Below are 16,468 nucleotides of genomic sequence, written 5' to 3' on the forward strand. Positions count from 1 at the left end.
TTGGCTCAGGTTTCTGCAGGCTGTACAGGAAGCATGACGCTGCTTGGCTTTGATAGGGGGCCTCAGGAAACTTTCAATCATGGTGGAAAGCAAAAGGGAAACAGGCCTCTTCACAGGACCAGAGGAGAAGGAAGAGAGAGACAGGGGAGGTGCCACACACTTTTAAACAACCAGATCTGGTGAGAACTCACTCACTATATAGTACCATGCGGAAATGGTGCTAACCCATTCATGAAAACTCCACCCCCACGATCCAATCACCTCCTACCTGGCCCCACTTCCAACAATGAGGATTACAACTGAACATGAGATTTGGGTGGGAACACAGATCCAAGCCATGTCAAATATGCATTCCTTCCAGACAGGCTTTTATTTTCTGAAGTAAAGACTTTTTAAAAAATTGTCTAAGGGCAGAAAATATTTATCACATATATTTTAAAGCTACTATCAAGATTCAAGTCTCCATAAAAAAGAGAGTGTTTTCCTTCAAGGCAATGGATTTCTGATTTATACTTTTTTTAGAGAAATAATTGTAGTCTTTGTGCTAAATATAGGAAGAAAAATTAGGTATTCATTATGTTTGTCAACTCTTTTACTCAGCAAACATTGAGTGAGTGTTTTGTGACACTGTTTGAGGTGCTGAGGATAGGGAAGTAAATAAGACACAATAATTGATTCTAGAGAATTTAGCCTAATGGAGGTGGATCTACTGTTGGCAATCTTACAGTTACCTCCCTTGATCCATAAGATTAAGCTCTACCTCAAACTCTGTCATGCTCGACATCTTTTTGCAAAACAAATTGTTACTTGTAGCACTGTAGCACTATTAATATTAACTAGCTACTGATTAAATTTACTCTCAGAAAGGATTCTATGAAAATTTTGAGGTCAGAATGTATTTAAGGTTAAACAAGTACTGGTCAGCATCAAAAATAGCATCAGAATTCTGCTTTCTCAAAAGTCAAGAAAACCAAGAAAAAAAAATTCATTCTGAGTATATACAAAGCTGCTGGAAAGAGATCATCCTATACATGAGGGACATGTGCCAATATCATATATGAGGAAGTATGAATTATTGCACAGTCTTTATGAAACAACTCAGCATGCCAAATCAGCTGTCAGGTTTTGAAGAAGAAGCATAGCCCTCTTTCAAGAGATCCCACCATGTTTTCAGGAAACGTGCATTTTTTGTACGTTTGAAGGGCAAGCTCTTCCACTTGAACTGAAACTGCAAATGTGGCTTCAAGAAGTTTCTTTCACAGTGCTATTCTCAATAGCAAAGACATGGAATCAATCCAGATGCCCATCAATGGTGGACTGGATAAAGAAAATGTGGTACATATGTACCGTGGAATACTGTGCAGCCATAACAAGGAATGGGATCATGGCCTTTGCATCAACATGGATTATCCTAAGTCTATTATCCTATGTGAATTAAAGCAGAAACAGAAAACCATGTACCAGATGTTCTTACTTAGAAGTGGGAACTGAACATAGAGTACACATGTACACAAAGAAGGGAACAATAGACACTGGGGCCTATTTAAGGGTGAAGGTGTGTGGGAGGAGAGTGAGGACTGAAAAACTACCTATCAGGTATTATTCTGATTACCTGGATGGCAAAATTATCTTGGTGACACCAAACCCCCACAACATGCAATTTACTAAACAAACCAGAACATGGACCCCTTGAACCTAAAACAAAAGTTGAAAAGAAAAAAGTGTAGTTAATGAAAAGGCATCTCCAATCTGTAGCTCAAGTTCCTCCAGTGGATCCACCATTTGACTCCTGCCCCTGCTCAGAACTGGCCAGCCCAAACTCACAGGAACGCTCAGGAAAGATGCCAAAGAGAAGTCTGAAGATGAGGGAGAAAAAGGAGGCAGCAGGGGTGTTGCAGAAACTGCAACTCCTCAGAGTCAGCCACGGGAAAGGGCTAGAGTGGCGGAGTCCGACCAGAGCAGCCAAACCGACACCAACTGTCTTTCAACTACTTGCCAGAAGTGAACTTTTAATATCCCTTTGCCCACCCTACCACCTGTGAAACTATGTCTCTGCCGTTGGCTAGTTCAGTTGGTAACACCACCACCTACTCACCTACTTATCCTCCTCCCTCACTCAACATCCTACCTACCTATCAAGTCCTGCAGGGTTTACTCTCAAAATACTGCATATGTCGAAATATAAGGGAACCTGGCATTCAGAGTAGAGCCTTGTGGGGGGTTTGCTTTTTTCCAATTAGAAGATCCTCTCCATAAATCTCAACATTTTTTGAGGGGAGCTAATTTGATAGTCAAACGTCTACCTAGCTATATTTAAATGATTAATTTAGCTATACATGCATACTTAAAATAACATAAAACATAAGGTACTAATTTAGAATTTAATATCATCACTCACATTTCATCAAACAGTTCCATTTAAATTCTTCATGTGCAAATTTGACAGCAGGGGCTTTGTCATCTCTAGAACCTCCTGTAGAATTAATACTGTTTTCTAGAGCAAATCGTGGTCAATTCTGTGGTGTTTAAGACATCATATTTTTGGAGTCCAGATGTGATTGTGTCTCTGGAAATATTTTCAAAAGTCACAAGAACCCACAGAACAGCTGTTTTTTCAGCTGTAAACTTTAAGCCTCGCTATGTAATTAGTTATATCTTCCTTTTAAAGCCGTCTTTCAAACACTTGTCTGTAACACCATCCAACACTTGCACTGGTGAGGTCATAATCTTAGGGAAAATATTTCTTGAAGTCCTACTTTTTTCTTGTCAGTTTCCAAATGATGTGAGGAAGAATTTCCTATGTTCAGCATTCTTTTATATATCAAGCTAGGAAAAAACAGTAATTTGCTGCTAATTGAAGAGATCCTAAGAATCAATATTGAAGAGTTCAGGTCTTCCTTCATTCCCCTTAGAGCAGGCTTTCTAGAACCCTGACCCAGGGATGTTTAAGTATCAGAGGGAGCTCTCCCCTCAGATGAGCTGATTCACTGGGGTCCACGGTCCAGGCTCTAAGCTGGACTTCAGTTGAAATCACTATGTGAGCCTGGGCGCGGTCAGCGGTTCATGCCTGTAATCCCAGGATTTTGGGAGCCGAGACAGGGAGATCACGAGGTCAGCCTGGCGACAGAGCAAGACTCCATTTCAAAAAAAAAAAAATTGTTATGTGCCAGAAATGTCTCACCCCAGCTCTAGCCTGGCTGGACTGTGCTTCCCTCCAAAAGGGGCTTCCTGTCTTGAGACCTTGGCTTGCTCCTCTTCCTCCTGCTAGATACTGTTCTCTCTCACTCTCCTTGTTTCCATATTTCAACCCGCTTGTTCATTGCAGTTCAGCTTCTAAAATGATCCCAAATCCTGGTTAGCCATTTCACACTTTGAATGAGGAGATATGAATAATTCAGCCCAGTCCATCACTATCGTAAAGCAGCTGAAGATCAAGTTCCATCAAGGTGGAGCCAACAACATCTTTCTTTACATTTTCAGAGGAAAGCAAGCATATCTTTAGAATTGTGATGAAATCTGCCATGTAGGCCTCTGAACATGCTCTTGTGTATTTTCTGTGGCCCATTATGGTAATTTCTTCTCCTCTTTACCTTTTTTTGTAACTGGGTGATTATACTGCCAGTCCCTGGGTACTATAATTTGCATTGCAATATGAGGCTTCCATTTAATGCTTGCAAATTATGGGCCCAGGGCTGAAGCTCTAATGTGGGAGTTGCTTCCACATAAGTCAGAAGAAGTTTACATATACATGAGTGTGGCTCTGGGAATAAAGAACTTCTTTTCATAATCACAATTTAATATTTAAAAATAAAGTCTCAGTTAACAGAAAAATAATAGGAGCAGGCTTACCATAAAAGACAGAGGAGAACTGAAATGAAGTGCTCTCATAAACGTTTCATAAAATACAACCACACACGTATCACACACTTGGGAGCAATGCCATAAAAGTTCTTCGCAGGAAGAGGCAATGTTCTTTCCATCACCCTTCCATTTCAGCAAGGATTTGTTCTGAATTCTGAAGTCCCTACAGGTGAGTGCTCACAGGCATTGCAGCATTTCAAAGAAAAGAAGTTACTATCGCTGGGCTGGGAAGATGGGGAAAGAGAAATGAGCTTTATCCAGGGAAATCACAGGTGATTGCTATCAGAGGACAAGGATTTTCATATAGATGTGTTCTCTTTCAGGTTTTTCTAGAAGACATAGTTTTTTTTGTGATCCCAAATTCAGGGGAAAGCATGGTGTTTTAAAGGAGGACAATTTTCCTAGAGGTAAGAAGACTTGGGTTCAGTCTCATTTCACCTCCTAACTACCAAGTAATCCCTTAGTAAGACCTTGGCTTTGTTATATTTTTTATGGAGATTGAATATGTTGAATAATTTAGAATATCTTGAACATTTAATATTCTAGTCTGGCTGCGAGTGCTCACTGGTGTGTGAAGACTAGTGTAGCAGGTTCATCGTCTATAGCCACCAAGGCAAATTCTTCACCTAGTGTGTTATTCCAGCATGGAGCTATATAAAGGAATTAGTGGGACACCAGATCCGAAGCCTGGTAGTTGGCTTGTCTCTGATTTGTTGGTCTGCAAAATGCTTTCTATTCTGTGCAACAATCTTCCATGGAGTTAATTTTCTGTGGAAGATGTGCACACAGGGGTGTGTGTGTGTGTAGAGAGAGAGAGACAGAGACAAAGACACACACACACACACAGAGAGAGAGAGAGAGAGAGAGAGCCAGAGCTAAGTATGCTCTGAGAAGTACAAAGTTAAAATACATGGAATTAACAAAACCAAGGACAGAGAGGTGAAATTGAGATGAGACAGTCCTGAGCCAGATTCTGTTAGAAAAACAGCAACAGAAAAGTACCAGTACTTATAAATAATGCTTTGTTCTCTGCAGTTTAGCTATAGGTCTGTATTTAAATAAGATTTTTTTTTTAAACTTCCCACAGTACACTGATGTATAAATAAGATTTATATGGAGTGAAGCAATTTCAGGTTTTAGGAAATTCCTTAAGTAAAATTATTTGTTTTATTTAAAAATACACATATTAGATATGTTAATATTTTCCAGTTTTCCATTAAGGTCTGCTTATTTCAAGAAATATCTAATAAAATAAACGAAGGTACAAATTCCAAGGCTGCTACCACTTAACAAAAAGATACAGATGTTCTCTTGAATTTTATTGTTGTAAAACTGGACGCATATGGAATTGTTCATAATTATTCCCATAGTATGAAAAATGTATACTGACAATTTTGAACCTAAATCTGTTTTTCTAGTCATTTGACCTATTTGGATGAAGCATCGTAGAATGCAAGGAATAAAAGCTTTGGCAACCCTGGGCTCAAATCCTGGCATTGCCTCTTCTTTTATGATCTTGAGTGAGTTCCATAATCTATCTAAGCTTTGGGTTCCTCTCCTATAAATTAAAAAAAAAAAGATAGTATTTTTGAGATGGTTTTGAAAATTAGAGGTGATGTATTTAAGTGCACAGCAAATGGCACTTGATAGGAACTCTATGATAGCAGCTATCTGCAATAAACTGAATGTTTGTGTCTCCTCAAAATTTTATGTTGAAACCCTAATCCCATTGTGGTAGCATTTGAAGATGGAGTCATTGGGAGGTGATTAGGTCATGAGGGTGGAGCCCTCATGAATGGGATTAGTGCCCCTATATGAAAAGGACAAGGAGCTAGCTAGCTTGCTTTCTACTATATGAAGACACAGCAAGAAGTCAACAGTCTGCCACTCAGAAGAGGACCCTCACTAGAACCTGACCATGCTAGCAGCTTGATCTTGGACTTCCAGCCTCCAGAACTGTAAGAAATATTTCTGTTGTTCATAAACCACCCAGCCTATGGCACTTTCTTATAGCAGCCTGAGCTGACTAAGACACTACTGTTATTCCATTCCATAAACCTGGCCTGTTGCAACACTCCCAGCTGCATGTCTACATGTAGGATGAGAAACCACTGGTATAAACACAATGTGGACATGAAAACAAGTTCTCTCTTCATTGAGATGGAGGATCATGGAGGAAGCCCTGCTAATATGAACACACATGAAAACTACTCTCTGGCAGTCAGCCCTGATTCTCCATGCTCACAGTGACGGGGATAGAATGGGATCCCTCATTTCCATCCTAGCCACACCATCATTGTAAACATTTGTGCTCCCATTGGAAGTTCCAACTTTCTGTGCTCTCATTGGAAGGTCTAATGACCACTTCTGAGAGAGGCTCTTACCTGAATGAGTTGGGAAGCTGAGCCAGAGGTGTCTAGGATAGCTTCCAGCAACATACAGAATTTAAGGAGACCCTAATCTGGAAGAAGTGTTAAGGACAAGTGCGAACACAAAAACCTTGGCAGCTGAAAAGAAGTCCTGTCACTCCAACAGCTTCTCATCATCTTTTAAAAAGTAAAGAAACACACACACACACACACAGAGAAATGAAAATGTCTTAGGATGGTGTGTGCAGACCTAGCCCCTGCCTGCGACATTCCCCATCATTTTCTCCTCACTCTGCTTTGGCGACCCGGGTCTAGCTTCAGGCCTGCACTCCGTTCTCTCTGTCTGGAAAGCCCTTCTCCTTGATCTTTTCATGGTTCAGACCCTCATTACGCACAGGTATCTGCTTGAAGAGAAGGCCTTCCTGGCCCTCTCTGGGTAAAAGATCGCCCGCCCCATCCTTCCCTTCCTCCATCCCGCATTCCTTTCCTTCTTTCCTTTCCTTCCTGTCATTCCTTAACCACTACCCTGCTTTCTTATTTTTCTTTTCTTCATTGTACTTAGAACAACTGGGCAATTATTTATTCACTTTTTCTTGTTTTCTTATGTCTGTCTTTAACACTAGAATTTAAATATCATTAGAGTGAAAGATTTGTGCTTACAATGCTGGCATGTAGTAGGCACTCATTCAGTATTTGCAACACGAATAAATAAATAAGCAGAGAAGCAGAAGACTGGATTGTCTCTTCTAGTAGGTAATGACTTTTCAACTCTACGACTCTGCGAGTATTTTCTAAATGCAATTAGATTAGGAGTATTAATGAATTTCTATTTTCGGTTTACACAAGGTCATGACTACTTAAACCAGTTCTTATTTAGTAGCTATTTTATTTTCTTCTAATTCAAGTGACTGTGCCCAAAGTTAAGCAAGTAAATCTTTAGGTTGGAGATGAAATCTGCCATACAGGCCTTTGAGTATTCTCTTGTGCGTGATCTGTGGCCCATTACACAATTGGGCAAGTCTGAAAACTGCGGAAGTGTTTGGGTTCTCTACTACAACAAAGCCAACAGTACTGTTTATAAGCAATATTTAGATCCAACGCTGTAAGCTCAAAGGAAGCATATTTCTTTCTCTCACTGTTTCACATTCAGAACCTAGCACAATACTGGGCACATCATTTGATGAGAAACTTAACAAATGCCATTAAATAAATAGACATTCACGTTTTATTTTCCCTGGTGACTTTAGCATTGTAGACAGCTAATGAACTATTGATTATACTCTGGTGTTTGCATCTAAGTACCCACTCAGTACAGTTATTGGGGTGCTGACCCCCCATCCTTTCTCCTTTCTTCTAATGAAACGGCACCTCATTCTCCTTGGTCATCATTTTCCTGCTGCCTTGGTGCCTGTTGGCTTCATTCAGTGGATGTTGCTTTTACAGCTTCCTCTGCTTGTGTCTTTGCCCCCACCTGTTGCTCCTCTGTGCTTACTGTTTGGCTGTAGCCACCACAATGGCTTCTGAAGATGAAGCACAGTTATGTCACAACTCATGGACAAGGCTTTGTCAGCTCGACCCTGAGTGGGTGACAGTGTCATCCTCAGAGTAATCAGAGGTCTTTGTTCAGTGTCTAACATGCAGTCTGCTCCTTCAGTGTGACAACACTGTCTTGAAGACCTCAGAGCAACTTTCCCAAGACGGTACTAGGAGATGAAGGAAAGGCATGTGACTCTCCTTGACTCCACTCGAGTACCCCCAGTAACTCGCATCTTTTGATTCTCTTATCAAATTCTCTTGAGTCTCTTATCAGAAAGGTTCTGGTGAGGGTCCTCTTCTGAGTGACAGACTATTGACTTCTTGCTGTATCTTCACAGAGTGGAAAGAAAGCTAGCTAGTTTTCTGGCCTTTTCTTATAAGGGCACTAATCCCATTCATGAGGGCTTCACCCTCATGACCTAATCAAAAGATGTTAAGGTGAAAACACCTTAGGGTGCTTTCAAAATCTTCCCCAGCTGGGGAAGATTATCCTCCCATGGATGCTGGGCAGGCCTTTTCTCCCCTTCTGGTCTGAAAAAGTCCTCTTTAGTGTCCACTCCCAATGCCCTAGAAACACTCCTGCAAATGAGACCCTAGAGATCTGGAGTTACCAGCAGGTACAAATTAAGTCCGTACTTGGGTTTTTGTTACTTATTTAATTTAGTTGACCAATATCCCCCCTAAAAGGAAAAAGATAAAAGAATAGTAGAGCACTTTATTATAATTTTAACAATTATTTTCCAAACCTTTCTAATTTGATATTTACTTATTTAAGAAATATTTTCCAGCTCTCCTCTCCTTAAACGAGTAAATTTTGCTCTGTTGCCTTTAGCTTTACACATCATCAAAACCCTGAAATTCCATAAAGCATCCTTAATTCTAACTTTATTTCATGTTTTTATATTTTAGAATAAGACTTTAATGACTGACCCCAACTGCCCCTCTGAGGGTAGAGATTTCCACCTCCAACTTCACAAAGTCTGTCTCAGAGAAGGACAACTCTGTCCATCAGCAGAAGAACCAAATTCTTTATAGATTATGGGCTCTGAACTCATTTTTTATGATGCAGAACGAAATATAAGATTTTATTAACATGTCGGCTAAATTTTTCCTGCTCAGGATAAACAGTGGATCTCAGGAAAAAAATTAGAGCATATAAGTCCTAAAATGTTTTAATGGGAAAATTTTTTTTGTTGTTGCCTAGTATGTATCTGAGAAAGTGTTAAATATTGTCAATACAAAGAATGAGCCATGTTCTATGCCCTTAAGAAGCACAGTCTAGTAGAACAGAAAGGCTTACTTAGGTTTAAAGGAATAATCACCCTGCTGGACGTAATTGATATATTTCAGACCTCTAAAGGAATAGAGAGGATGGAGCCCCTTCATTGCCTGCTTTAGTCTGTGGTTTGAGTCAGGGAGGTGGATGAGACATTGAGAACCGAGAGAGGGCATTTCCTATCCATCCTCCCTCTTTCCCTTCTTTCTTCTTTTTTTCTCCTCCTTCTCTTCCCTCTTCTTCCTTTCTCTCTCTCTTTACCTCTTGACTTCACAAAACCCCTCCACTTGGAATCATTTCCTTGTGTCTCCCCACCAGTATCTGTTCTTCATTTCCTCTCACAACTTGGTGATATGTATAGGTGAGGAAAGATGTTTCTTTGGAACTTCTGTCGCCAAATGGAAATGAAAATGTCCAAGTCTCTCAGTTCCTTAAAGGCATTTGCTCTCTAAAGCATTTTTAAAACAGCCCTGTTCACTGAAGGTAAGTGATGCTCTGGAGTCGAGTCTTTTCTTTTGCCACAAGGAGGGGAGGAAATTGTTTATTACACACTTGGAGGGGTGCCAGTATATTTGTTGAATTTATTGCAAACCTGCTTTAGGGTACTATTGGCTCATTAAACTCAGTTTTTTAATGAACAAGAAGTCAAATAAGACCTGATAAGACCATCTGGACCATACTGGGGGCAATGCTAGCTGTTAATACCTGCAAATTACTTACACTTTAAAATCATCATTTTCACTCTGACTAATTAAGTCATATTTCCTCCAGAAAATAGAAGCAAGACAATGTTTTAATAGTTCCTTAACCTCCTTTTGCATCATTTGACTTGATGCACGATAGTTTGAAAAATTTTTAGAGCATATATTTACATGAAATAACTTAAAAGTGTAACTGATGTTTATGTTAATAATGTCAAGCATATACTGACTATCTGGTATGAGCCATTAATACATACTATGTATGTTATTGTAATTTTATACACATTTCCATTTCAAACTGTATCCATGCAAGATAGGTAGTGTTCTTGCTATTTACCAAATGAAAAAAATTGAACACCAGAAAAGTTAAATACCTTATTTAATTCACACAGCTAGTAAATGTCAAAGCCGAGATATAAGTGTAGTTGTGTATATTAACACTATCTCATGTATATTTATATGTGTCATGTACATTACATGATAAATCATTCTCATGTTATTTAATTTTCAAAGAATTGTTGGAATTGAAATATAACAATTTTCTTTTCTGTATAAGAGTAATTGTATTAGTCTGTTCTCATGCTGCTAATAAAGACATACTCTAGACTGGGTAATTTATAAAGGAAAGAGGTTTAATTGAATCACAGTTCAGCATGGCTGGGGAGACCTCAGGAAACTTGCAATCATGGTAGAAGGGGAAGCAAAAACGTCCTTCTTCACATGGCAGAAGCAAGGAGAAGAATGAGAGTTGAGTGAAGGGGGAAGCCCCTTATAAAACTATTAGATCTCATGAGAACTCACTTACTATCAAGAGATCAGCATGGGAGAAACCACCTCCATGACTCAATTATCTTCACCTGGTCCTGACCTTGACCTATGGGGATTATTACAATTCAAGGTGAGATTTGGGTTGGGACGCAGAGCCAAAGCATATCAGTAATATAGGCTGGTTCGTGGGACAGGAGGTGACAATCGGTGATGGATGTCAACAATTTTTTAGGACTGAGAAAGGAGATTAACTAATTGGTGACTGACAGCAGAATACAGAAAACTAAAATCTAACAATCTGCAGAAAGAGAATATGAACAAGAAACCGTTGACGTCTACTACAGAGCTTTGGGAAGGCTCAGAAGTAAGGACCTCCCACAGTGGTGTGCTGGTAAAGAAAATCTCTAGCGAAACAAGAAAAGCTTGGATTTGTAGTGTTTGTTGATTTCTGTGTTGCAGACCCTCCCACTCTAAGCAATTTCAAGCAACCGACAGCTCCAGCACAACACTGAGCCAGGCATCTCACAAGGCAGGGCAAGAAATGAAACTGACAATAGCAGGATTGATCAAAAGTCTTTAAATTTTAAAACATTTTTAGATTCAGAATGTACGTGTGAAGCTTTGTTACATGGATATATTGCTAAAGATGAGGTTGGGCTTCTAGTGTATCCACTACTCAAATAGCGAACATTGTATCCCACAGGTAATTTTTCAACCCTCCTACCCTCCCCTGTTTTGGAGTCTCCAGTGTCTGTTTTTTCCATCTTTATGTCTATGTGTACCATTGTTTAGTTTCTACTTTTATGTGAGAACATGTGGTATTTGATTTTCTGTTACAGAGTTATTTCACTTAGGATAATGGCCTCCAGCTCCATCTGAGTTACTGCAAAGGACATTATTCTGTTTTGTGGCTGCATAGTTTTCCATGATGTATAAATGTTACATTTCCTAATCAACTAATCTAATCAACTGCTGATGGACACTTAATGTTGATTCTGTGACTTTGCTATTGTGAACAATATTGTGATGAACATAGAAATGCAGGTGTCTTTTTGATATGATGATTCCTTTTCCTTAGGGCAGATACCCACTAGTGGGATTGCTGGGTTGAATGGTAGCTCTATTTTTAGTTATTTGAGAAATCTCTATACTGTTTTCCATAGGAGTTGAACAAATTTACATTCCCACCAACAGTGTATAAGAGTTCCCTTTTCATTGCATCCTTACCAATAACTGTTTTTCTGACACTATATATTAGGCATTCTGACTGGTGTGAAATGATATCTCATGGTGGTTTTAATTGGCATTTCTCTGATGCTTAGTGATGTTGAGCATTTTCTCATGTTTGTTGGCAAGTTGTTCGTCTGGTTAGAAGCCCTTTTAAAACGGAGTTAAACTCACTCTACAGAGAACTTCCATGACTTCAGTCAGAGACAAGAATTTATTCTTAGAGATAATGAACCACAGCCATTTACCCTTCAAGCACAGCAGAGGAAGAGTGAGTGTAGTACTGAAACTTTAAAAGATTAGTTTATTAGTCTGTTCTCACACTGCTAATAAAGACATACCTGAGACTGGGTAATTTACAAAGGAAAGTGACTTAATAGACTCACAGTTCCACATGGCTGGGGAGGTATCACAATTATGGCAGAAGGTGAATGAGGAGCAAAGTTACATCTTACACGTCGGCAGACGAGAGAGTGTATGCAGGGAAACTGCCCTTTTATAAAACCACCAGTTCTCGTGAGAGACTTATTCACTATAGCAAGAAGAGCATGGGAAAAGCCCACCCCCATAATTCAATTACCTACCACGGGTCCCTCCCACAACACTTGGGGATTATGGAGAGCTACAATTAAAGATGATATTTGGGTGGGAACACAGCCAAACCATATCAATTAGTCTAGGAGTTTTAATGTCTAACAGGCTTTCCAGAGAGCAGGAGGACAAGATGGAGAGAGAGAGAGAGAGAGATTGAAAGAAAAAACAGAGGAAGTGGAAAAATATTGTAGAAATAATGTAAGGAAACTTCTGAGAACTGGCAGATATATATTTCCTAACAATGCTCAGTATGCTGAATTTAAAAGACTCACACCAGGGCACCTTGTGAAATTTAATAACATTGGGGATAAAGAGACAAGCCAAAAAGTTTTGAGAGAGAGAGACAGAGACATAGAAAGAGAAAGAAAATGGCATACAAAAAATGGGGCTTATAATAAGTATTAGGCTTCTCAGCATCAAGTCAAGACACTCAAAAACAGTGAAGCATGGTTTTAAATATGGGTGGAAATTATGTCTAACTTAGAATTGTATCATTATTCATGAATCATGAAGATAGAACAAAGACACATCCAGACATGTAACAAGTAAAGAAACCAAAAAAAAAAAAAACCCAACTTCCCATGTATTCTTTCTTAGGAAATCTTTGGAGATTCCTTCCTTCCTTCCTTCCTTCCTTCCTTCCTTCCTTCCTTCCTTCTTTCTTGCCTTCTCTCTTGCCTTCTTTCTTGCTTTCTTTCGAGACAGGGCTTTGTGCTGTTACCTAGGTTGGTATGCAGTGCTGTCATCACAACTCACTGAAACCACCAGCTCCTGGGCTCACGTGGTTCTCCCAGCTCAGTCTCCCAGGTAGCTGGGATTACAGATGTGTGCCACCACCCTGGCTAATTTTTTTGTAGAGATAGGATCTCATTTTGTTGCCGAGGTGGGTCTCAAACTCCTGGCATCAAGCGATCCTCCTGCCTCTGATCTTCCAAGCTGCTGGGATTATAGCTGTGTACCACCACGCCCAGCTCTGAGGCTTTTCTTATGTAAAAAGAATAAACCAAGAAAGAGGAAGACATGGAGTACCCACAGCAAGAGCCCAAACTTGGGAGGGAAGAAAAGGGAGTTTCCATGTGAATGGAGATAGCAAATCTCAGGATGTCACTTGTGGAGCACACCAAACAGCTGGTCACATGGAGCAAAAAGAATGGATAGATGGCCTGATGTGTTTGATCCTATTGAGAGGGACTTCATGCTTCTGATGAAAAGTTTGGGTACGGATTAGTAATAGCGACATTAAAAAAATTAAGCAAGCAAGCAAACACATGAGGCTGTTATTATAATAACTTCAGAAAATAAAAGTTGTGTGAGAAAGTATATGTAATCATAGCTACCACCTGGCTCTATGATACAGGTGCTAGAGCATCAAACTCCACAGTATGACGTAATTCGTTATATGAATTGAGATCTGATGTGGTCAAGGAAAACCAGAGACATGGCAGTTGACCTGGGAACGTATTGATTTGTAACTATCATAGTTTTTCAGTAGTTTCCCCTTGTCGTTATCTTGGGATGTTATTCCCCCCCACCCCAAACAAAATTCTGCCTTCTTCTCTAGGATCCTATGATCAATGAAAATAAGAAACACTCTGGAGCAATTCCCATCTTTATTTAAGCAGGTGCTAAGTAATTATAGACATCATTAACATTTAAAGGGTGTGTTTCCTTTTAAGTCCTTAAAGTACATGTTCACATTTATGTTTCCTATGAGAAGTAAATTTCAATGAGAAGAAACAAAATGGCAACACAGTTTGAAAAGCCCAAATCTTGACTGGTTCTGGTAAATAGATATGTGACAGGTGGCTTCACCTTCCTGAAATCACTATTTTATTCTGAAAAGAATGGAAGTCACTCTGATTTAGAATTCCTTTAGAAATGATGGGGACTGGCCGGGCGCAGTGGCTCATGCCTGTAATCCCAGCACTTTGGGAGTCCGAGGCGGGCAGATCACAAGGTCAAGAGATCAAGACCATCCTGGCCAACCGGGTGAGACCCCGTCTCTAATAAAAATACAAAAATTAGCCAGGCGTGGTGGCACACGCCTGTGCTCCCAGCTACTCAGGAGGCTGAGGCAGAAGAATCGCTTGAACCCAGGAGGTGGAGGTTGCAGTGAGCCCAGATTGCGCCACTGCACTCCAGCCTGGCGACAGAGCAAGACTCCATCTCAAAAAAAAAAAAAAAAAAAAAGATGGGGACTTTGAACTCTTCTTTCTTAGGTGCAGCTGTGAGTTACATATACTTTCTAGGGAGTCATCTGCAATTGACTGATGTGTTGACATCCAGAGATGAGTTGTGCCATGTTTCTATATTCTAGGCTTATTGATTTAAAATAGCTCCACAATAAAAATAAGGGTTGACACTGAGGGTTACTAGACACTGAGGGTTTTTTTTTTTAAGTTATTGTTCTGATGTCCTGGAGTTTACTTTCTTGAAAGTCTTAAAACGCTGATAGTATCTCGTATTTCCCCAGTGGAGAAATTCTTCCTAGCTCTCCAAATCTGAATAGCAACCTTAATTCCATCTGCAATCTTAACTCTCCTTTGCCATGAGATATAACAATCCAGAGGTTCCAGGGATAAAGACATGGACGTTATTCTGCCTGCCACATCGTGTCAAGTTAATTCTTACCACAGTAGCATCGGGCTGATCCATTAAAAATCATATGTTAGCTGGGTACGGTGCCTCAGACCTGTAATCCCAGTATTTTGAGAGGCCAAGGCGAGTGGATGGCTTGAGCCCAGGAGTTGGAGGGTGCAGTGAGCTATGATCACGCCACTGCTTGCCAGCCTGGGTGACAGAGAGAAACCAAGTCTCTAAGAAAACAATAAATAACATATGCTGGATAATATCACAACTCTGTTTGAAACCTTCCAATAACGTTTGATGTCTGCTAGGGTAAAAATCAAAGTCCTTGTAATAATACTTCCCAAGCCTTTTATGGTCTGACTCCCTGCTCCATCCCTAACTTCTAGCTTGCTCAGTCCCAGCCAGTCCCAAACACGCCCCACTCCTCCAAAAAAAACGTGCCTCAGGACCTTTTCCTTAAATATTCACATGACTCATTCCATTAGCTGCAAAAATCTAATCAAATGTCATCTTATCAGTGACTTTCTGGATAAAATAACTTCTCCCATTCCTCTGGCAATTCTTATCACCCTTATTCCATTTTATTTTCACTGTAATACCTATCTTTATATGACCTGCTATATATTTACTGTTGTTGTTTTAAGGTTCTGTCTTATCCATGTTCGCTAGCTAGGCTGTGCATAGGATGAGAGTGGGACTTTTGTTCTTGTTATTCACTATTGTATCTCCAGTTCTGAAAAAAGTGATTGGCACATAGAATACTTCAGTAAATAAAATAAATGGATGGATAGACGGATGGATGGATGGACGGATGGATGGATGGATGGATGGATGGACGGACGGACGGACGGACGGAGTGCTGTTGCTTTATGGAGTTTATGAGGTGAAGGAAAATGACCCTTGTTAAGTAGAGTGCTTGCATTTATCACAAATATGTTTTTGAATAAAATAAATTTTCAGAGCTTTATCACTAAGCGAAGAGATACAGAGAGTTCCTAAGTCAACATTGCTAATTTTTCCTAGAATTACAGGAAGTTGCTTTGAAAACTCTTCGGGAGAAGGCAGAATGCCCAGGAGCACACCCAGCTCATGGCAGTTGCCACGTGGAGCCTGCGCCCAGGAAACTGCACCCTGGTCCAGAGAGTCTCACAGCTTCCAACAAAAAAGAGAAGCTAGGCTTAAAGTTTACATGTGTTTAAATTTGTTTTTAAGTTCTTCGTTTAGAAAGGTGAACATGGGGCCAGGCGCAATGTCTCAGGCCTATAATCCTAGCACTCTGGGAGGCGAAGGAGGGTGAATCGCTTGAGGTCAGGAATTCGAGACTAGCCTGGCCAACATGGTGAAACCCTGTCTCTACTAAAAATACAAAGTTAGCTAGGCGTGGTGGTGTATGCCTGTAATGCCAGCTACTTGGGAGGCTGAGACAGGAGAATCACTTGAACTCAGGAGATGGAGGTTGCAGTGAGCCAAGATCATGCCACTGCACTCCAGCCTGGGTGACAAGAGCAGGACTCCATCTCAAAAAAAAAAAGAAAAGAAAGGTGAAA

At 40.1% G+C, this 16,468-nt stretch overlaps 1 pseudogene; it reads right to left on the reverse strand.

Moving 5' to 3' along the window:
• Positions 1-1,111: 1,111 nt before the first annotated feature.
• Positions 1,112-6,299, reverse strand: LOC105732309 (renal cancer differentiation gene 1 protein-like; annotated as a pseudogene).
• Positions 6,300-16,468: the final 10,169 nt, after the last annotated feature.

Source organism: Aotus nancymaae, unplaced genomic scaffold (genome assembly GCF_030222135.1).
Source record: "Aotus nancymaae isolate 86718 unplaced genomic scaffold, 86718_ANA_hifiasm-v0.15.2.pri h1tg000040l, whole genome shotgun sequence".
In the NCBI taxonomy this organism is placed as follows: Eukaryota; Metazoa; Chordata; class Mammalia; order Primates; family Aotidae; genus Aotus; species Aotus nancymaae.